Consider the following 23140-nt stretch of genomic DNA (forward strand, 5'->3'; position numbering starts at 1 on the left):
ACGGAGGAGCGGGGTGACGTGAGAGAACTTGGGAAGGTTGAACACCAGACGGGCTGCGGCGTTCTGGATGAGTTGAAGGGGTTTAATGGCACAGGCAGGGAGCCCAGCCAACAGCGAGTTGCAGTAATCCAGACGGGAGATGACAAGTGCCTGGATTAGGACCTGCGCCGCTTCCTGTGTGAGGCAGGGTCGTACTCTGCGGATGTTGTAGAGCATGAACCTACAGGAACGGGCCACCGCCTTGATGTTGGTTGAGAACGACAGGGTGTTGTCCAGGATCACACCAAGGTTCTTAGCGCTCTGGGAGGAGGACACAATGGAGTTGTCAACCGTGATGGCGAGATCATGGAACGGGCAGTCCTTCCCCGGGAGGAAGAGCAGCTCCGTCTTGCCGAGGTTCAGCTTGAGGTGGTGATCCGTCATCCACACTGATATGTCTGCCAGACATGCAGAGATGCGATTCGCCACCTGGTCATCAGAAGGGGGAAAGGAGAAGATTAGTTGTGTGTCGTCTGCATAGCAATGATAGGAGAGACCATGTGAGGTTATGACAGAGCCAAGTGACTTGGTGTATAGCGAGAATAGGAGAGGGCCTAGAACAGAGCCCTGGGGGACACCAGTGGTGAGAGCGCGTGGTGAGGAGACAGATTCTCGCCACGCCACCTGGTAGGAGCGACCTGTCAGGTAGAACGCAATCCAAGCGTGGGCCGCGCCGGAGATGCCCAACTCGGAGAGGGTGGAGAGGAGGATCTGATGGTTCACAGTATCGAAGGCAGCAGATAGATCTAGAAGGATGAGAGCAGAGGAGAGAGAGTTAGCTTTAGCAGTGCGGAGCGCCTCCGTGATACAGAGGAGAGCAGTCTCAGTTGAATGACTAGTCTTGAAACCTGACTGATTTGGATCAAGAAGGTCATTCAGAGAGAGATAGCGGGAGAGCTGGCCAAGGACGGCAGGTTCAAGAGTTTTGGAGAGAAAAGAAAGAAGGGATACTGGTCTGTAATTGTTGACATCGGAGGGATCGAGTGTAGGTTTTTTCAGAAGGGGTGCAACTCTCGCTCTCTTGAAGACGGAAGGGACGTAGCCAGCGGTCAGTGATGAGTTGATGAGCGAGGTGAGGTAAGGGAGAAGGTCTCCGGAAATGGTCTGGAGAAGAGGGGAGGGGATAGGGTCAAGCGGGCAGGTTGTTGGGCGGCCGGCCGTCACAAGACGCGAGATTTCATCTGGAGAGAGAGGGGAGAAAGAGGTCAGAGCACAGGGTAGGGCAGTGTGAGCAGAACCAGCGGTGTCGTTTGACTTAGCAAACGAGGATCGGATGTCGTCGACCTTCTTTTCAAAATGGTTGACGAAGTCGTCTGCAGAGAGGGAGGAGGGGGTGGGAGGGGGAGGAGGATTCAGGAGGGAGGAGAAGGTGGCAAAGAGCTTCCTAGGGTTAGAGGCAGATGCTTGGAATTTAGCGTGGTAGAAAGTGGCTTTAGCAGCAGAGACAGAGGAGGAAAATGTAGAGAGGAGGGAGTGAAAGGATGCCAGGTCCGCAGGGAGGCGAGTTTTCCTCCATTTCCGCTCGGTTGCCCGGAGCCCTGTTCTGTGAGCTCGCAATGAGTCATCGAGCCACGGAGCGGGAGGGGAGGACCGAGCCGGCCTGGAGGATAGGGGACATAGAGAGTCAAAGGATGCAGAGAGGGAGGAGAGGAGAGTTGAGGAGGCAGAATCAGGAGATAGGTTGGAGAAGGTTTGAGCGGAGGGAAGAGATGATAGGATGGAAGAGGAGAGAGTAGCGGGGGAGAGAGAGCGAAGGTTGGGACGGCGCGATACCATCCGAGTAGGGGCAGTGTGGGAGGTGTTGGATGAGAGCAAGAGGGAAAAGGATACAAGGTAGTGGTCGGAGACTTGGAGGGGAGTTGCAGTGAGGTTAGTGGAAGAACAGCATCTAGTAAAGATGAGGTCGAGCGTATTGCCTAGGGGGGGAAGGTGAGAGGGTGAGGTCAAAAGAGGAGAGGAGTGGAAAGAAGGAGGCAGAGAGGAATGAGTCAAAGGTAGATGTGGGGAGGTTAAAGTCGCCCAGAACTGTGAGAGGTGAGCCGTCCTCAGGAAAGGAGCTTATCAAGGCATCAAGCTCATTGATGAACTCTCCGAGGGAACATGGAGGGCGATAAATGATAAGGATGTTAAGCTTGAAAGGGCTGGTAACTGTGACAGCATGGAATTCAAAGGAGGCGATAGACAGATGGGTAAGGGGAGAAAGAGAGAATGACCACTTGGGAGAGATGAGGATCCCGGTGCCACCACCCCGCTGACCAGAAGCTCTCGGGGTGTGCGATAACACGTGGGCGGACGAAGAGAGAGCAGTAGGAGTAGCAGTGTTGTCTGTGGTGATCCATGTTTCCGTTAGTGCCAAGAAGTCGAGGGACTGGAGGGAGGCATAGGCTGAGATGAACTCTGCCTTGTTGACCGCAGATCGGCAATTCCAGAGGCTACCGGAGACCTGGAACTCCACGTGGGTCGTGCGCTCTGGGACCACCAGATTAGGGTGGCCGCGGCCACGCGGTGTGGAGCGTTTGTATGGTCTGTGCAGAGAGGAGAGAACAGGGATAAACAGACACATAGTTAACAGGCTACAGAAGAGGCTACGCTAATGCAAAGGAGATTGGAATGACAAGTGGGCTACATGTCTCGAATGTTCAGAAAGTTAAGCTACGTAGCAAGAATCTTATTGACTAACATGATTAAAATGATACAGTACTGCTGAAGCAGGCTAGCTGGCAGTGGGTGCGTTGTTGACACTACACTAATCAAGTCGTTCCGTTGAGTGTAATAGTTTCTACAGTGCTGCTATTCGGGGGCTAGCTGGCTAACTAGTAGTGTTGTTTACGTTACGTTGCGTTAAAAGAACGACAATAGCTGGCTAGCTAACCTAGAAAATCGCTCTAGACTACACAATTATCTTTGATACAAAGACTGCTATGTAGCTAGCTACGATCAAACAAATCAAACAGTTGTACTGTAATGAAATGAAATGAAAATGTGATACTACCTGTGAATGCGACCGGGTTGTTGAGTTCTATTCAGAAGACGTTGGCTAGCGTTGGCTAGCTAGCAGAGTCTCCTACGTTAAGGACGACAAATAGCTGGCTAGCTAACCTCGGTAAATTAAGATAATCACTCTAAGACTACACACTCTAAACCTAAACAACACAATTATCTTGGAACGAAGATACGAAGACAGCAAAGACAGCTATGTAGCTAGCTAACACTACACTGATCAAGTTGTTCAGTTGAGTGTAATAGTTTCTCCAGTGCAGCTAATCAGTGGACGTTAGCTAGCTGGCTAGTGAAGACTACGTTAGGACGGCGAAATACGATAATTACGCAATTATCTTTGATACAAAGACGGCTATGTAGCTAGCTGAGAAGAAATTGCTAAGATTAGACAAATCAAACCGTTGTGCAATAATGAAATATAATGAAATGTAAAAAGTTGCGGGAGCGAAGCGCCGATGTGACCACTCGCTCCAAACCGGAACCGGAAGCTGTTCACGAGTCTTGTTGTTTAGGGGTAGAAGCTGTTAAGAAGCCTTTTTGTCCTAGACTTGGCGCTCCGGGACCGCTTGCCATGCTGTAGCAAAGAGAACAGTCTATGACTAGGGTGGCTGGAGTCTTTGACCATTTTAGGGCCTTCCTCTGACACCGCCTGTTATGTAGGTCCTAGATGGCAGGAAGCTTGGCCTTGCGGTCAGAGTCCGAGGCATACCAGGCAGGGATGCAACTAGTCAGAATGCTCTCGACGGTGCAATTGTAGAACCTTTTGAGGATCTGAGGACCCATGCCAAATCTTTTTAGACTCCTGAGGGGAATCAGCTTTGTCGTGCCCTCTTCACAACTTTCTTAGTGTGTTTGGACCATTATAGTTTGCTGGTGATGTGGACACCAAGGAACTTGAAGCTCTCAACCTGCTTCACTGCAACCCCGTCGATGAGAATGGGGGCATACTCGGTCCTCCTTTTCCTGTAGTCCACAGTCATCAACTTTGTCTTGATAACGTTGAGGGAGAGGTTGTTGTCCTGGCACCACACGGCCAGGTCTCTGACCACCTCCCTATAGGCTGTCTCTCCGTTGTTGGTTTTACTAGGCCGTACGTACTACCCTCTGTAGCACCTTGCGGTCAGATGCCGTGCAGTTGCCATACCAGGCGATGATGCAACCGGGTAGGATGCTCTCGGTGGTGCAGCTATAGACATTGAGGGTCTGGGGACGCATGCCAAATCTTTTCAGTCTCCTGATGGTGTGTTTTGACCATGACAGTTTGTTGGTGGTGTGGACACCAAGGAACTTCAAACTCTCGACCTGCTCCAATACAGCCCCGTCGATGTGAATGGGGGCATGTTCGGCCCTCCTTTTCCTGTAGTCCACGATCAGCTACTATACTTGTGTAACTGATGGGAAATGGCTAGTTTCAATCGGTGACGTCACTCGCTCTGAGACCTTGGTTCCCCTTGCTCTGCAAGTGCCGTGCCTTTTGTGGCCGATGGGTAACAATGCTTTTCGGGTGTCAGTTGTCTATGTGTGCAGAGGGTCCCTGGTTCAAGCCCAGGTAGGGGTGAGGAGAGGGGTGGAAGCTATACTGTTACATTGATGCTGTTGACCCGGATCACTGGTGCTGCGGAAAAGGAGGAGGTCAAAAGGGGGGTGCCTGGAGTTGAGGCATTTGGCAGTGTGGAAAAACTCCAGATTTTTGTGGTCAGTCAATACGATGAACAGGTGTTCCGCACCTTCCAGCCAGTGCGTCCGTTCCTCCAACGCCATCTTCACTGCGAGGAGCTCACAATTTCCCACATCGTAGTTTTTCTCCGTGGCTTTGAGACGATGGGAGAAGAAGGCGCAGGGATGTAGCTTCAGGTCCAGGGCAGAACTCTGGGACAGGACTTCCCCCACTCCTACATTAGATGCATAGGCCTCCACCACAAACTGATAGGAAGGGTCAGGATGAACCAGGATGGGAACAGTTGTGAAGCAATGTTTGAGGTCCTGGGACGCCCAGTCAGCAGCATGGGACCACGTGAATGCAACCTTGGGAGAGGTGAGTGCTGACAGGGGGGAAGCAAGGGTGCAGTAACCCAGGGTGAAGAGGAGATAGAAGTTGGCGAACCCCAGGAAACATTGCAGCTGCACCCTTTATGAAGGCTGGAGCAAATCCCCCACCACTCTCACCTTCCCGGGATCCATCTGGACACTTCCAGCGGAGATGATGTACCCCAGAAAAGGGATGGTGGAGCGATGGAACTTGCTCTTCTCTGGCTTAACAAACAGCTAGTTTTCCAGGAGGCGTTGAAGAACCTGTTGGACGTAGAGCACGTGTTCTTGAGGGGAGCGGGAGAAGACGAGGATGTCATCAATGTTGATGACAGACGCTCCCCCTGGAGTGGCTCGAAGGCCAAGGAGATGAGTGGTAGCGGATAGCAGTTCTTCACCGTTATGTCATTGAGTCCCAGTAGTCGCTGCACGTGTGTAGGGTCTTGTCCGTCTTCTCCACAAAGAAGAACCCTGCACTGGAGAGGACGAGGGATGTATAAATCCTGCAGCTAGGGAGTCCCCATTGTAGGTGTCCATTACCTCGGTTTCTTGTCCTGACAGTGAGTACAGTCGTCACCGAGACGGAGTGGTGCTCGGGAGAAGGTTAATCCTGCAGTCATATGGTCGGTGCGGCGGAAGCAAAGTGGCCCAGGTCTTGTTGAACACCTCCCGAAGGTCCTGGTACTCCGCGGGAATTGCGGAGCGGTCTGGGGCACCTTCCAAGCCCCCTGAAAGACATCCCGTGGCAGGTTGCACCAGTAGACCAGTTAATGAGGGGATTGTGTCGCTGGAGCCAAGAGAATCCCAATCCTTGGGAATCGGAGGAGACTTGATGAGCAGTAATTGAATAGTCTCGCTGTGATTCCCTGACACCCGTAGGTTGATGGGAGTGGTAAAATGAGTGACACGGCCTATAGAGAGCCCGTCCAACGCTCTAACATTCATGGGAGTGGAGAGGGGCTGAGTGAGGACGTTCAGCTCAGGAGCCAGGGTAGCGTCCAAAAGAACTCTCATTGACCCCAGAGTCATCGGCCCCCGGCCCCGGAGAGATTTAGGCTGGTTTCCCCACAGCAGAATGGCATGAACAGGGGTGTGAGCAAGGGAAGCAGGAAAGTTCTCCCTATGGCCCACCAGAGTACTCACTCCTACCAGAGAGCCTGATATTTTTAAAGGACAAGAGTGTTGTGTTGATCCTGTATTGCCATTCCGCTGGTTTTAGCCCAGCTCTATCTAGTTGCATGGGCTCGGGAAGCGGTAACTCAGCTGTCTTCGGCGACTCTCGGGGAAGGTCGGGAAGCCTCTGGTTCTCTCGGCAACGGGATCATCGGGAACCTCCGGGATGACTCAGAGGCAAGGTTGAATCCCTGGGCTTGCGAGCAAAGTCGAATTTCATTCCCGTAGTCGCCCATCAATTCAGATGGTCAAAACCATGAGGGAATCGAGGTCTGTGGGTAACTCCCGAGCGCAAGCTCGTCCTTGATCTCCTCCGAGACGCTGTGCAGGAACATACCGAACAATGCTTCCTGGTTCCATTCACTCTCTGCTGCCAACGTGCGTAAATCCACCGCATAGTCGGCCACACTACAGGAGTCCTGCCGAAGCTGGATTAGCTTCCAGGCAACTTCTCTTCCGGAAAACGGGGCTAAACAAATGTCTTCACCTCTCCCACGAACCCTCCAGACTAATGCATATGGCTGGCTGTTTTTCCTATATGGCAGTAGCCCAGGTGAGAGCCTCGAGGACATCAGCGTGATGAGATAGGCTATCTTGGAGTGATCTGAGGTGAAGGAGGAGGGCTGAAGCTCAAAAATGATGGCACACTGAGCTAGAAATGCCTGACATTGAAGCTTTCCCGGGGGGGTAAGAGGGACTCCCGAGAAGGTGGAGTCACCGATGAGATGACGCTGCTAGCAGCTGGGTTACTGAGGGGCTGGTCATGGCGTTCAGACAACATTTGGACCACACCATAAGGCCACGAAGAAGTACCTCGGGAGGAGATGGCGTCGCGCAACTGCCCCGGGTCTGCTGGGTCAGTCATGGTCGGTTTGAAGGTAAGACCCAGATTATGTCGAAGTAACAATGTTTATTACAGCAACAGGGACAAAGGTACAGGACAGCAGGCTCAGGGTCAGGTCAGGCAGAGGTTGGTAATCCAGAGGTGGGGCAAAGGTACAGGGCAGCAGGAAGGCTCAGGGGCAGGCAGAGCGGGCAGGCAGGAGGGCTCAGAGACAGGACAGGCAAGAGTCGAAACCAGGAGGTTGAGAAAAAAAGAGACTGGGGAAAAGCATGAGCTGAGACAAAAAAATGCTGGTTGACTTGACAAACAGCTTTTGGGCACGTGAGCTGAAAGTGCTAGCAAATGCAGCTAATTGGACACTAGTATTGGACATTATGGAACAAAACAATGATTTATTGTGGAACTAGGACTCCTTGCACTGCATTCTGATGAAAGATCATCAAAGGTAAGGGAATATTCACGATGTAATTTCATATTTCTGTTGACTCCAACATGTCGGAGAAATACTTTTACGTCTGAGCGATGTCTCAGATTATTACAATGTTAGGCTTTTTTCGTAACGTTTTTAAAAGATCTGACACAAGCGGTTGCGTTAAGAACCAGTGTATCTTTAATTATATGTAGAACATGTATCTTTGGTCAAAGTTTATGATGAGTATTTCTGTTCTGGTGTAGCTTTCTATAATTCCTCCGGACATTTTGGAGGCATTTCTGAACATGGCGTCAATGTAAACCGATATTTGTGGATATAAATATGCATATTATCGAACAAAACATAAATGTCTTGTGTAACATGTCATATCAGTGTCATCTGATGAAGATTTTCAAAAGGTTAGTGATTCATTTTATCTCTAATCCTGCTTTTGTGACTCTTATCAGTCAGGACCCGGTTACGAACCCGGGTCTCCGGAGTGAGAAACAGTCACTAAACCATCTGAGCCACGAATAGTCAGCAGAACCCAGAAGATGAGGCAGACACAGCAGTACTTGAGACGGTGTGTTTAATGAAGTAAAAAGTGAAGTTCTTCAGGAAAACATGTAACTCCACAACCTCAAAAGGAATTCCACAAGAACAAAGGTAATCCTCCAAGACAAAAAGGTAAATCCACAAGGTGGAAGGTATAGCACAAAAAGGGAAAAGAAAAGGTCAAAAGGCACAATGGGGGCATCTAGTGACCAAAAACCGGAACAACCCTGGCGAAATCCTGACAGAATCCCCCCCCCCCCAGGAACAGCTCCTGACGTTCCTACCAGCTCTCTCAGGGTGGAGGGCCCTGAACTGACGAATGAGGTCAGGGTCCAGTATGACTTTGGCAGGAACCCAGGAGCGCTCCTCGGGACCGTAGCCTTCCCAGTCCACCAGATACTGCCAGGACCGCTGCACCCGGCGGGAATCCAGTATCCGATGGACGGTATAAGCCGGCTGGCCTCCAATGACACGAGGCGGAGGGGGAGGTCTGTCTGCCGGGACAAGGGGAGAAAAAACAACAGGTTTTAACCTCTTAGTCCGACCCACACCGTATTCGGTCGCGTAATCATAGCCTCAAGCTCATTACCATAACGCAACGTTAGCGATTTCTAAAAATCGCAAATGAAATGAAATAAATATGCCTGTTCTCAAGCTTATCCTTTTCTTAACAATCCTGTCGTCTCAGATTTTCAAAATATGCTTTAGAACCAAAGAAAATCAATAATTTGTGTAAGAGTGGTGATAGCTAGCTTAGCATTTAGCGTTAGCATTTAGCACGCAACATATTCACAAAAACCAGCAAAGGGATCAAATAAAATAATTTACCTTTGAAGAACTTCAGATGTTTCAATGAGGAGACTCTCAGTTACATAGCAGATGTCCAGTTTTTCCTGAAAGATGCTTGTGTAGGACACAACGTTCCGTTTTGTTACTATGCATTTGGCTACCGAAACTAACCGAAAATTCAGTCACCTACACGTCAAACTTTTTTCTGAATTAACTCCATAATATCGACTGAAACATGGAAAACGTTGTTTGAATCCATCCTCAAGGTGTTTTGTCATATATCTCTTCATTGAAATGCCATTCCTGGAAGCCTGCATTGTTCTCAGATTCGGATGGAAAAATACTGGTAGGTGACTTTTGCGCACCAATTTCCACACAGACACCGTGCGGGACCCCTGGTAAATGTAGTCTCTTATGGTCAATCTTCCAATGATATGCCTACAAATACGTCACAATGCTGCAGACACCTTGGGGAAACGATAGGAAGTGTCCGTTCATTCCTGTCGCATTCACAGCCATATAAGGCGATCATGGAAAACGTGCCATCAGAAATCCTGTTGATTTCCTGGTCGCTCAAACATCTTGGTTTTGCCTGTAGGTTTTGTTCTAAGGCACTCACAGTGAAAATCTTTGCAGTTCTGGAAACGTCAGAGTGTCTTCTTTCCAAAACTATCAATTCCAAGCATAGTCGAGCATCTTTTCGTGACAAAATATTGCGCTAAAAACGGGCACGTCTTTTTATCCAAAAATGAAATACTGCCCCTAGAGTCTTAACAGGTTAATAAGGAAATGTGAAACGTGGGATTAATCTTAAGGGATCTGAGTAAGTGTAGGCGATAAGAAACAGGGTTAACTCTCCTGGAAACCTTAAAGGGACCGATGTATTTTTGGGACAGCTTGCGAGACTCCACCCGTAGTGGTAAGTCTCTTGTGGAGAGCCAGGCTCTCTGGCCGGGGCACAGGGTAGGCCCGGGACGGCGACGTCTGTTGGCTTGTTGTTGGTACCTCTGTGAGGAACGCATAAGATTAAGACGGGTCTTCCTCCACATAAGCCGACAGCGTCTGACAAACTTCAAGGCTGAAGGCACTCTGACTTCTGCCTCCTGGTCCGGGAACAATGGAGGGGCATAGCCAAACTGACACTCGTGCGGGGACATACCAGTGGAGGAGGAGCGCAAGGTGTTGTGCGCGTATTCGGCCCAAACAATGAAGGACGACCATGTGGACGGGTTGTTACGAGTCATACATTACATTTACATTTAAGTCATTTAGCAGACGCTCTTATCCAGAACGACTTACAAATTGGTGCATTCACCTTATGACATCCAGTGGAACAGTCACTTTACAATAGTGCATCTAAATCTTAAAGGGGGGGGGTGAGAGGGATTACTTATCCTATCCTAGGTATTCCTTAAAGAGGTGGGGTTTCAGGTGTCTCCGGAAGGTGGTGATTGACTCCGCTGTCCTGGCGTCGTGAGGGAGTTTGTTCCACCATTGGGGGGCCAGAGCAGCGAACAGTTTTGACTGGGCTGAGCGGGAGCTGTACTTCCTCAGTGGTAGGGAGGCGAGCAGGCCATAGGTGGATGAACGCAGTGCCCTTGTTTGGGTGTAGGGCCTGATCAGAGCCTGGAGGTACTGAGGTGCCGTTCCCCTCACAGCTCCGTAGGCAAGCACCATGGTCTTGTAGCAGATGCGAGCTTCAACTGGAAGCCAGTGGAGAGAACGGAGGAGCGGGGTGACGTGAGAGAACTTGGGAAGGTTGAACACCAGACGGGCTGCGGCGTTCTGGATGAGTTGAAGGGGTTTAATGGCACAGGCAGGGAGCCCAGCCAACAGCGAGTTGCAGTAATCCAGACGGGAGATGACAAGTGCCTGGATTAGGACCTGCGCCGCTTCATGTGTAAGGCAGGGTCGTACTCTGCGGATGTTGTAGAGCATGAACCTACAGGAACGGGCCACCGCCTTGATGTTGGTTGAGAACGACAGGGTGTTGTCCAGGATCACGCCAAGGTTCTTAGCGCTCTGGGAGGAGGACACAATGGAGTTGTCAACCGTGATGGCGAGATCATGGAACGGGCAGTCCTTCCCCGGGAGGAAGAGCAGCTCCGTCTTGCCGAGGTTCAGCTTGAGGTGGTGATCCGTCATCCACACTGATATGTCTGCCAGACATGCAGAGATGCGATTCGCCACCTGGTCATCAGAAGGGGGAAAGGAGAAGATTAGTTGTGTGTCGTCTGCATAGCAATGATAGGAGAGACCATGTGAGGTTATGACAGAGCCAAGTGACTTGGTGTATAGCGAGAATAGGAGAGGGCCTAGAACAGAGCCCTGGGGGACACCAGTGGTGAGAGCGCGTGGTGAGGAGACAGATTCTCGCCACGCCACCTGGTAAGAGCGACCTGTCAGGTAGGACGCAATCAAGCGTGGGCCGCGCCGGAGATGCCCAACTCGGAGAGGGTGGAGAGGAGGATCTGATGGTTCACAGTATCGAAGGCAGCCGATAGATCTAGAAGGATGAGAGCAGAGGAGAGAGAGTTAGCTTTAGCAGTGCGGAGCGCCTCCGTGATACAGAGGAGAGCAGTCTCAGTTGAATGACTAGTCTTGAAACCTGACTGATTTGGATCAAGAAGGTCATTCAGAGAGAGATAGCGGGAGAGCTGGCCAAGGACGGCACGTTCAAGAGTTTTGGAGAGAAAAGAAAGAAGGGATACTGGTCTGTAATTGTTGACATCGGAGGGATCGAGTGTAGGTTTTTTCAGAAGGGGTGCAACTCTCGCTCTCTTGAAGACGGAACGGACGTAGCCAGCGGTCAGGGATGAGTTGATGAGCGAGGTGAGGTAAGGGAGAAGGTCTCCGGAAATGGTCTGGAGAAGAGAGGAGGGGATAGGGTCAAGCGGGCAGGTTGTTGGGCGGCTGGCCGTCACAAGACGCGAGATTTCATCTGGAGAGAGAGGGGAGAAAGAGGTCAGAGCACAGGGTAGGGCAGTGTGAGCAGAACCAGCGGTGTCGTTTGACCTAGCAAACGAGGATCGGATGTCGTCAACCTTCTTTTCAAAATGGTTGACGAAGTCATCTGCAGAGAGGGAGGAGGGGGGGGATTCAGGAGGGAGGAGAAGGTGGCAAAGAGCTTCCTAGGGTTAGAGGCAGATGCTTGGAATTTAGCGTGGTAGAAAGTGGCTTTAGCAGCAGAGACAGAGGAGGAAAATGTAGAGAGGAGGGAGTGAAAGGATGCCAGGTCCGCAGGGAGGCGAGTTTTCCTCCATTTCCGCTCGGCTGCCCGGAGCCCTGTTCTGTGAGCTCGCAATGAGTCGTCGAGCCACGGAGCGGGAGGGGAGAACCGAGCCGGCCTGGAGGATAGGGGACATAGAGAGTCAAAGGATGCAGAGAGGGAGGAGAGGAGGGTTGAGGAGGCAGAATCAGGAGATAGGTTGGAGAAGGTTTGAGCGGAGGGAAGAGATGATAGGATGGAAGAGGAGAGAGTAGCGGGGGAGAGAGAGCGAAGGTTGGGACGGCGCGATACCATCTGAGTAGGGGCAGTGTGGGAGGTGTTGGATGAGAGCGAGAGGGAAAAGGATACAAGGTAGTGGTCGGAGACTTGGAGGGGTTGCAATAAGGTTAGTGGAAGAACAGCATCTAGTAAAGATGAGGTCGAGCGTATTGCCTGCCTTGTGAGTAGGGGGGGAAGGTGAGAGGGTGAGGTCAAAAGAGGAGAGGAGTGGAAAGAAGGAGGCAGAGAGGAATGAGTCAAAGGTAGACGTGGGGAGGTTAAAGTCGCCCAGAACTGTGAGAGGTGAGCCGTCCTCAGGAAAGGAGCTTATCAAGGCATCAAGCTCATTGATGAACTCTCCGAGGGAACATGGAGGGCGATAAATGATAAGGATGTTAAGCTTGAAAGGGCTGGTAACTGTGACAGCATGGAATTCAAAGGAGGCGATAGACAGATGGGTAAGGGGAGAAAGAGAGAATGACCACTTGGGAGAGATGAGGATCCCGGTGCCACCGCCCCGCTGACCAGAAGCTCTAGGGGTGTGCGAGAACACGTGGGCGGACGAAGAGAGAGCAGTGGGAGTAGCAGTGTTATCTGTGGTGATCCATGTTTCCATCAGTGCCAAGAAGTCGAGGGACTGGAGGGAGGCATAGCCTGAGATGAACTCTGCCTTGTTGGCCGCAGATCGGCAGTTCCAGAGGCTACCGGAGACCTGGAACTCCACGTGGGTCGTGCGCGCTGGGACCACCAGCTTAGGGTGGCCGCGGCCACGCGGTGTGGAGCGTTTGTATGGTCTGTGCAGAGAGGAGAGAACAGGGATAGACAGACACATAGTTGACAGGCTACAGAAGAGGCTACGCTAATGCAAAGGAGATTGGAATGACAAGTGGACTACACGTCTCGAATGTTCAGAAAGTTAAGCTTACGTAGCAAGAATCTTATTGACTAAAATGATTAAAATGATACAGTACTGCTGAAGTAGGCTAGCTGGCAGTGGCTGCGTTGTTGACTTTGTAGGCTAGCTGGCAGTGGCTGCGTGTTGACACTACACTAATCAAGTCGTTCCGTTGAGTGTAATAGTTTCTACAGTGCTGCTATTCGGGGGCTAGCTGGCTAGCTAGCAGTGTTGATTACGTTACGTTGCGTTAAAAGAACGACAATGGCTGGCTAGCTAACCTAGAAAATCGCTCTAGACTACACAATTATCTTTGATACAAAGACGGCTATGTAGCTAGCTATGTAGCTAGCTACGATCAAACAAATCAAACCGTTGTACTGTAATGAAATGATATGAAAATGTGATACTACCTGTGGAGCGAAGCGGAATGCGACCGGGTTGTTGAGTTCTATTCGGAAGACGTTGACTAGCTGTTGGCTAGCTAGCAGTGTCTCCTACGTTAAGGACGACAAATAGCTGGCTAGCTAACCTTGGTGAATTAAGATAATCACTCTAAGACTACACACTCTAAACTACACAATTATCTTGGATACGAAGACAGCAAAGACAGCTATGTAGCTAGCTAACACTACACTAATCAAGTCGTTCAGTTGAGTGTAATAGTTTCTACAGTGCTGCTATTCGGTGGACGTTTGCTAGCTGGCTAGCTGCTGGGCAAATAGCAGTGAAGACTACGTTAGGACGACGAAATGCGATAATTACGCAATTATCTTTGATACAAAGACGGCTATGTAGCTAGCTAAGAAGAAATTGCTAAGATTAGATAAATCAAACCGTTGTACTATAATGAAATGTAATGAAATGTAATGAAAAGTTATACTACCTGCGGAGCGAAGTGCAGATGCGACCGTTCGCTCCAACCCCCACATTTCAGGCTTCAAACATAAAGATAGAAAACTGTATTTTTCTTGTGAAGAATCAACAACAAGTGGGACACAATCATGAAGTGGAACGACATTTATTGGATATTTCAAACTTTTTTAGCCAGAAGGGGGTTATGGTTCCCATTTGGGAACTACCCCTCCCACGTTCAGCTGGAACGGTGGCGCATGGAATGCAAAAATATTCTTAGAAATATTTAACCTCCACACATTAACAAGTCCAATAGCTCAAATGAAAGATAAACACCTTGTTCATCTACCCAGCAAGTCAGATTTCTAAAATGTTTTACGGCGAAAACATAGCACATATTTATGTCAAACCACCACCGAAGACACAGCTAATTTGCATAGCCAAGTTGAACAAAATATGCAATCAACAAACGCAGGATTAAAAGAAAAATAATTCACTAACCTTTTGAAATCTTCATCAGATGACAGTAATATAACATGTTACACAGTACATTTATGTTTTCTTCAATAATATGCAATTTATATCCATAAATCTCTGTTTAAAATGACGGCATGTTCAAAAAATGCTACTCAAATGTCCGGAGAAATTATGATATCAGACGTTATCTGACGGAGCTAACAAGCAATACACATCATAAACTTTAACTAAATATACATGTTCTACACATAGATAGAAAGATACACCTCTTCCTAATCCAACCACTGTGTTACATTTATTTTTAACGTTACAGAATTCGTTCACTAGGCTATAATATGAGACGGCGCTCAGAAATTAGCATTATGGCTCCTCTATCTTGGAGTCCACAGAAACCCACATTTACCACATAAATATTCCCTTACCTTTGATGTTCTTCCATCAGAAGACCTGGAAGGAATTATACTTACCAAAAACATTGTTTGGTTTTGAAGTCTGTGTCTTTAGGTTATCAAACGCGACAAATTCCGGTCGAAATGCAGCCAAAATTCTAGTGGATGCGCACCAAAACTTCAAAATTTCATATTATATGTCGACTAAACTGGTCAAACTAAGTGCAGAATCAAGCTAAAGCATGTTATAAACGTGGAAAACAATCCTTAGCACGAACAGAAACACCCACATCGTTTGGTCAATCCTGGAAGAAAGAGAGCTCTGGAGCGTCCGCGCGCATGAGAGTACTTATTTTTTCGCGTGACCCGAAGATTTCAGCCCGCCAAAAGTCTCGTGGACGTGCGATTCTCACAATGGCAAGCCCCATTGAAAGCAGACATCGCGCTGAAGACATACAAACTGTTCCCAGGTCTGTAGCTGCTTGGGGATGGTGGGGGTGATGACGTCAAAGTTGGGCCAACTTTTCTGATGACAAGAGAGAGTTTGGGAGAATGGCTGCCCTGAGAGTTCTGCTTTACATACAGACATCATTTAAACGGTTTTAGAAGCTTTAGAGTGTTTTCTATTCAATAATAATTATTATATGCATATATTAGCAATTTTGGACAGATTTTTTTTTCTGTTTACTATGGGCACGCAATTCCTCCAAAGGGGGCAGTAGTCAGCCCTATCCCTAACTGGTTTTAACAAATCAAAAATGGAAAAATTGGGCGTGCAAAATTATTCAGCCCCCTTTTAAGTTAACCTGTTACTCCAACCCCTACTTTTTCGAACATTCTGTTAAAAATCGAGCAACATTTCAGCGCCCTGCTGCTCATGCCAGGAATATAGTATATGCATATGATTCGTATGTGTGGATAGAAAACACTCAGACGTTTATAAAACTGGTTAAATCACGGCTGTGACTATAACAGAACGTGCGTTTCATCGAAAAGCGCAGGAAAATCTGATCACTGAAAATTGGAAAATATATCAATGCGCCACTTGCATGTATTGTCTATGGGAAAGCAAATTACCTGGAGCCGAGATTGCAATTCCTACAGCTTCCACACGATGTCAACAGTCTTGTCATTTGCCTAGGCTTTGTTTCTTGGTCAAACGAAGAAGAGACAGCCCATTTCTTCAGGTCTCGGACCGGATATTTTGGTTGAGATTTACCCGGACATTATTTCCAGACGTACCCCTATAGAATATACATTGCCTCGTGAATAATTTGATCGCTAATTAACGTTTACTAATACCTAAAGTTGCATTACAAAAGTATTTCGAAGTGTTTTGTGAAAGTTTATCGTCGACTTTTTTTAATTAAAAAAAAATGACGTTACAAGACGTTATTTTTTTCCGTTTATCACACAGTCTTCATAGATCGATATCTAGGCTATATATGGACTGATTTAATGGAAAAAAAGACCCAATAGTGATTATGGGACATCTAGGAGTGCCAACAAAGAAGATGGTCAAAGGTAATGAATGTTTTATATTTTATTTGTGCGGTTTGTGTAGCGCAGACTATGCTAATTATTTTGTTTACGTCCCCTGTGGGTCTTTTAGGGTGTTACATGCTATCAGATAATAGCTTCTCATGCTTTCGCCGAAAAGCATTTTAAAAATCTGACTTGTTGCCTGGATTCACAACGAGTGTAGCTTTAATTCAATACCCTGCATGTGTATTTTAATGAATGTTTGAGTTTTAACTAATACTATTAGCATTTAGCGTAGTGCATTTGCATTTCCAGATGTCTAGATGGGACGCCTGCGTGTCAGGTAGGAGCAAGAGGTTAATACTTTGTAGTGCCACCTTTTGCTGCGATTACAGCTGTAAGTCGCTTGGGGTATGTCTCTATCAGTTTTGCACATCGAGAGACTGAAATTTTTTCCCATTCCTCCTTGCAAAACAGCTCGAGCTCAGTGAGGTTGGATGAAGAGCATTTGTGAACAGCAGTTTTCAGTTCTTTCCACAGATTCTCGATTGGATTCAGGTCTGGACTTTGACTTGGCCATTCTAACACCTGGATATGTTTATTTTTGAACCATTCCATTGTAGATTTTGCTTTATGTTTTGGATCATTGATTGTTGGAAGACAAATCTCCGTCCCAGTCTCAGGTCTTTTGCAGACTCCATCAGGTTTTCTTCCAGAATGGTCCTGTATTTGGCTCCATCCATCTTCCCATCAATTTTAACCATCTTCCCTGTCCCTGCTGAAGAAAAGCAGGCCCAAACCATGATGCTGCCACCACCATGTTTGACAGTGGGGATGGTGTGTTCAGGGTGATGCGCTGTGTTGCTTTTACGCCAAACATATCATTTTGCATTGTTGCCAAAAAGTTCAATTTTGGTTTCATCTGACCAGAGCACCTTCTTCCACATGTTTGGTGTGTCTCCCAGGTGGCTTGTGGCAAACTTTAAACAACACTTTTTATGGATATCTTTAAGAAATGGCTTTCTTCTTGCCACTCTTCCATAAAGGCCAGATTTGTGCAATATACGACTGAATGTTGTCCTATGGACAGAGTCTCCCACCTCAGCTGTAGATCTCTGCAGTTCATCCAGAGTGATCATAGGCCTCGTGGCTGCATCTCTGGTCAGTCTTCTCCTTGTATGAGCTGAAAGTTTAGAGGGACGGCCAGGTCTTGGTAGATTTGCAGTGGTCTGATACTCCTTCCATTTCAATATTATCGCTTGCACAGTGCTCCTTGGGATGTTTAAAGCTTGGGAAATCTTTTTGTATCCAAATCCGGCTTTACACTTCTTCACAACAGTATCTCGGACCTGCCTGGTGTGTTCCTTGTTCTTCATGATGCTCTCTGCGCTTTTAATGGACCTATCACAGATTATCACAGTGCAGGTGCATTTATACGGAGACTTGATTACACACAGGTGGATTGTATTTACATCATTAGTAATTTAGGTCAACATTGGATCATTCAGAGATCCTCACTGAACTTCTGGAGAGAGTTTGCTGCACTGAAAGTAAAGGGGCTGAATAATTTTGCACGCCCAATTTTTCAGTTTTTGATTTGTTAAAAAAGTTTGAAATATCCAATAAATGTCGTTCCACTTCATGATTGTGTCCCACTTGTTGTTGATTCTTCACAAAAAATACAGTTTTATATCTTTATGTTTGAAGCCTGAAATGTGGCAAAAGGTTGCAAAGTTCAAGGGGGCCGAATACTTTCGCAAGGCACTGTACATTAAGTTACTTACAATGTGTCGGCCAATACCCCAAGGATAATGTACATTTGATGCAGCATTATGACAACTCAGCAACACAATGGTAGGGATTAACTGAGTTGGTTTTGGGTCATTGGTAAGTAATTGTCTCAACGCAGCCTTGAAATGCGTGGACAGAGTCCAGGAGACAAGATGATTTGGATTGACTCCGTCATTCCTGTAGAGTATCTTCTGTTTCCAGAAGGTGTCAAAGTTATCGTTCACACCCGCAGCCCAACGATGGTACTGGACCTGAAATTATTGGCTGCTTTTTGGAATCTTTCAGCGCTAGAATCAGTTCTTTAAAATCAATTTTCAGAAGTTCCGAGCTAGCCCTCCTGATGTTTTTTGACCCCACATGACCCCACATGGACTGGTATCGAGGTCCTGAATAGGTGTAGGTGTGTGTGTGTGTTCACCATGTCTGTTAATTTTTCTCCCCCAGGCGGACATCCATCTCTGGGAACTGGAAGAGCAACACAGGATCAGCCATGCTGGAACAGGTGGCCATGACAGACAAGTGAGTCGCATCGGTCTGACTAATATTACAAGCAAGGTAGGGGTTAGGGTTATAGGTAGGGGTTAGGTTTAACAACTACTCATTCACCTTCTCATTATTTGTACTATTTTCTACATTGTAGAGGGTTAATGGTAGTGGTTAGGGTTAGGGTTAGGGTTATAGGTAAGGGTTAGGTTTAGGTTTATATTCATGAGTTAGGGTTATAGAGAGGAGTTAGTATTATATGCAGGGGTTAGGCTTAATGGTAGGGGTTAGGGTTATAGGTAAGGTTTAGGTTTAGGTTTATAGATATGTTTTAGGGTTATAGGGAGAGGTTAGGGTAATAGGTTAGGGTTATATGTAGGGGTTATAGGTAGTGGTTTGGTTTATATGTATGTAGGGTTAAGGGTTATAGGTAGGGGTTAGGGTTAGGGTTATAGGTAAGGGTTAGGGTTATATGTAGGGGTTATAAGTAGTGGTTAGGTTAATGATAAGGGTTAGGGTTATAGGTAAGGGTTAAGTTTAGGTTTATATTGATGAGTTAGGGTTATAGGGAGGGGTTAGGGTTATATGTAGGGGTTAGGGATATAGGTATGTAGGGTTAAGGGTTATAGGTAGGGGTTAGGGTTATAGGTAGGGGATAGAGTTATAGGTAGGGGTTAGGGTTATTGGTCTGGGTTACAGTTGGTTATAGGGAGGGGCTAGAGTTATAGGGAGGGGTTATGGTTATAGGAAAGGGTAGGGGTTAGGGTTATAGGGAGGGGTTAGGGTTATATGTAGGTGTTATGGTTATGGGGAGGGGAGGGGTTATGGTTATAGGTAGGCGTTAGGGTTATATGTAGGTGTTATGGTTTTGGTAGGGTTAGGGTTATAGGGAGCTGTTGGGGTTATAGGGAGGGGTTAGGGTTATAGGGAGGGGTTATGGTTATAGGGAGGGGTTATGGTTATAGGTAGGGGTTAGGGTTATATGTAGGTGTTATGGTTTTGGTAGGGTTAGGGTTACAGGTAGGGGTTAGGGTTAGGGTTGTAGGTAGGGGTTAGGGTTATAGGTAGTGTTAGGGTTCTAGGGAGGGGTTATGGTTATAGGTAGGGGTTAGGGTTATAGGTAGAGGGTTATGGTTTTGGTAGGGGTTAGGGTTATAGGTTAGGGTTTTGGTAGGGGTTAGGTTTAGGGTTGTTCATGGTAGGGGTTATGGTTATAGGTTGGGGTTAGGGTTAGGGTTATAGGTAGGGTTTAGGGTTAAGGTAGTGTTAGGGTTATAGGGAGGGTTAGGGTTATAGGTAGGGGTTAGGCTTATAGGGGGTTAGGTTTATAGGGGGTTAGGGTTATAGGCAGGTGTTAGGGTTATAGGTAGGGGTTATGGTTATGGTTATAGGCTAGGGTTAGGGTTATGGGGGGGTTAGGGTTATATAGGGGTTAGGGTTATAGGTAGGGGTTATGGTTATATGGGGGTTAGGGTTATAGGTAGTAGGGGTTATGGTTATAGGAGGGATTAGGTTATAGGGGGGTTAGGGTTATAGGTAGGGGTTAGGGTTATAGGGGGTTATGGTTATAGGTATTGCGGTTATGGTTATAGGGGGTTAGGGTTATAGGTAGGGGTTAGGGTTAGGGTTAGGGTTAGGGTTATAGGTTAGGTTTAGGGTTGTAGGTAGGGGTTATGGTTATAGGTAGGGGTTAGGGTTAGGGTTATAGGTAGGGGTTAGGGTTATAGGTAGTGTTAGGGTTATAGGGAGGGGTTAGGGTTATAGGTAGGGGTTAGGTTATAGGGGGGGTTAGGTTTATAGGGGGTTAGGGTTATAGGCAGGTGTTAGGGTTATAGGTAGGGGTTATGGTTATGGTTATAGGGGGTTAGGGTTATGGGGGGTTAGGGTTATAAGGGGGTTAGGGTTATAGGTAGGGGTTATGGTTATAGGGGGTTAGGGTTATAGGTAGGGGTTATGGTTATAGGTAGCGGTTATGGTTATAGGGGGGTTAGGGTTATAGGTAGAGGTTTTGGTAGGGGTTAGGGTTATAGGTAGTGTTAGGTTTATAGGTAGGGGTTATGGTTATAGGTAGGGGTTAGGGTTATAGGTAGGGGTTATGGTTATAGGTAGGGGTTATGGTTATAGGTAGTGTTAGGGTTATAGGGAGGGTTAGGGTCATAGGGAGGGGTTAGGGTTCATGGTAGGGGTCAGGGTCAGGGTTATGGGGAGGGGTTACGATTATAGGGAGGGGTTAGGGTTAATGGTAGGGAATTAGGGTTATAGATAGGGGTTATGGTTATATGTAGGGGTTAGGGTTATAGTGAGGGGTTATGGTTATAGGGAGGGATTAGGGTTACAGGGAGGGGTTTGGGTTATATGTAGGGGTTAGGGTTATATGTAGGGGTCAGGGTTATAGTGAGAGGTTATGGTTATTGGGAGGGATTTGGGTTATATGTAGGGGTTAGGGTTATATGTAGGGGTCAGGGTTATAGTGAGGGGTTATGGTTATTGGGAGGGATTAGGGTTATAGGGAGGGGTTAGGGTTATAGGTAGGGGTTATGGTTATAGGTAGGGTTTATGGTTATAGGTAGGGGTTAGGGTTATAGGTAGAGGTTATGGTTTTGGTAGGGGTTAGGGTTAGGGTTAGGGTTCATGGTAGGGGTTAGGTTTAGGGTTGTAGGTAGGGGTTATGGTTATAGGTAGGGGTTAGGGTTAGGGTTATAGGTAGGGGTTAGGGTTATAGGTAGTGTTAGGGTTATAGGGAGGGGTTAGGGTTATAGGTAGGGGTTAGGCTTATGGGGGGTTAGGTTTATAGGGGGGTTAGGGTTATAGGCAGGTGTTAGGGTTATAGGTAGGGGTTATGGTTATGGTTATAGGCAGGGGTTAGGGTTATGGGGGGTTAGGGTTATAAGGGGGTTAGGGTTATAGGTAGGGGTTATGGTTATAGGTAGGGGTTATGGTTATAGGGGGGTTAGGGTTATAGGTAGGGGTTATGGTTATAGGTAGCGGTTATGGTTATAGGGGGGTTAGGGTTATAGGTAGGGGTTAGGGTTATAGGTAGGGGTTATGGTTATAGGGGGTTTAGGGTTATAGGTAGGGGTTAGGGTTATAGGTAGAGGTTTTGGTAGGGGTTAGGGTTAGGTTTAGGGTTCATGGTAGGGGTTAGCTTTAGGGTTGTAGGTAGGGATAAGGGTTATAGGTAGGGGTTAGGGTTAGGGTTATAGGTAGGGGTTAGGGTTATAGGTGGTGTTAGGGTTGTAGGTAGGGGTTATGGTCAAAGGTAGGGGTTATGGTTAAAGGTAGGGGTTAGTGTTATAGCTAGTGTTAGGGTTATAGGTATTGTTAGGGTTATAGTGGGGGTTAGGGTTATAGGTAGGGGTTATGGTTATAGGTAGGGGTTAGGGTTATAGGTATTGTTAGGGTTATAGGGAGGGGTTAGGGTTATAGGGAGGGGTTAGGGTTATAGGGAGGGGTTAGGGTTATAGGTAGGGGTTAGGCTTATAGGGGGGTTAGGGTTATAGGTAGGTGTTAGGGTTATAGGTAGGGGTTATGGTTATAGGTAGGGGTTAGAGTTATGGGGGGTTAGGGTTATAGGTAGGGGTTAGGGTTATAGGTATTGTTAGGGTTATAGGGGGGTTAGGCTTATAGGGGGGTTAGGGTTATAGGTAGGTGTTAGGGTTATAGGTAGGGGTTATGGTTATAGGTAGGGGTTAGAGTTATGGGGGGTTAGGGTTATAGGTAGGGGTTAGGGTTATAGGTATTGTTAGGGTTATAGGGGGGGTTAGGGTTATAGGTAGGGGTTAGGGTTATAGGTAGGGTTAGGGTTATAGGTAGGGGTTAGGGTTATAGGTAGGGTTCAGGGTTATAGTGAGAGGTTATGGTTATTGGGAGGGATTTGGGTTATATGCAGGGGTTAGGGTTATATGTAGGGGTCAGGGTTATAGTGAGGGGTTATGGTTATTGGGAGGGATTAGGGTTATAGGGAGGGGTTGGGGTTATAGGGAGGGGTTTGGGTTATATGTAGGGGTTAGGGTTATATGTAGGATTCAGGGTTATAGTGAGAGGTTATGGTTATTGAGAGGGATTTGGGTTATATGTAGGGGTTAGGGTTATATGTAGGGGTCAGGGTTATAGTGAGGGGTTATGGTTATTGGGAGGGATTAGGGTTATAGGGAGGGGTTGGGGTTATAGGGAGGGGTTTGGGTTATATGTAGGGGTTAGGGTTATATGTAGGGTTCAGGGTTATAGTGAGAGGTTATGGTTATTGGGAGGGATTTGGGTTATATGTAGGGGTTAGGGTTATATGTAGGGATTAGGGTTATAGGGAGGGGTTGGGGTTATAGGGAGAGGCTAGAGTTAATGTTAGGGGTTAGGGTTATAGGTATATGTAGGGGTTACGGTTTTATCAACTCTACTCTTCACTGAACAAGTCAATTATAGACAATGCTAGCAACACCACTCT

General features: G+C 47.4%; 1 pseudogene; it reads left to right on the plus strand.

The window, feature by feature from the left end:
* LOC124003955 overlaps window positions 1-23140 on the plus strand; it is a 220233-nt pseudogene that overhangs the window by 137691 nt on the left and 59402 nt on the right.

The sequence above is a fragment of the Oncorhynchus gorbuscha genome, linkage group LG18 (assembly GCF_021184085.1).
Source record: "Oncorhynchus gorbuscha isolate QuinsamMale2020 ecotype Even-year linkage group LG18, OgorEven_v1.0, whole genome shotgun sequence".
In the NCBI taxonomy this organism is placed as follows: Eukaryota; Metazoa; Chordata; class Actinopteri; order Salmoniformes; family Salmonidae; genus Oncorhynchus; species Oncorhynchus gorbuscha.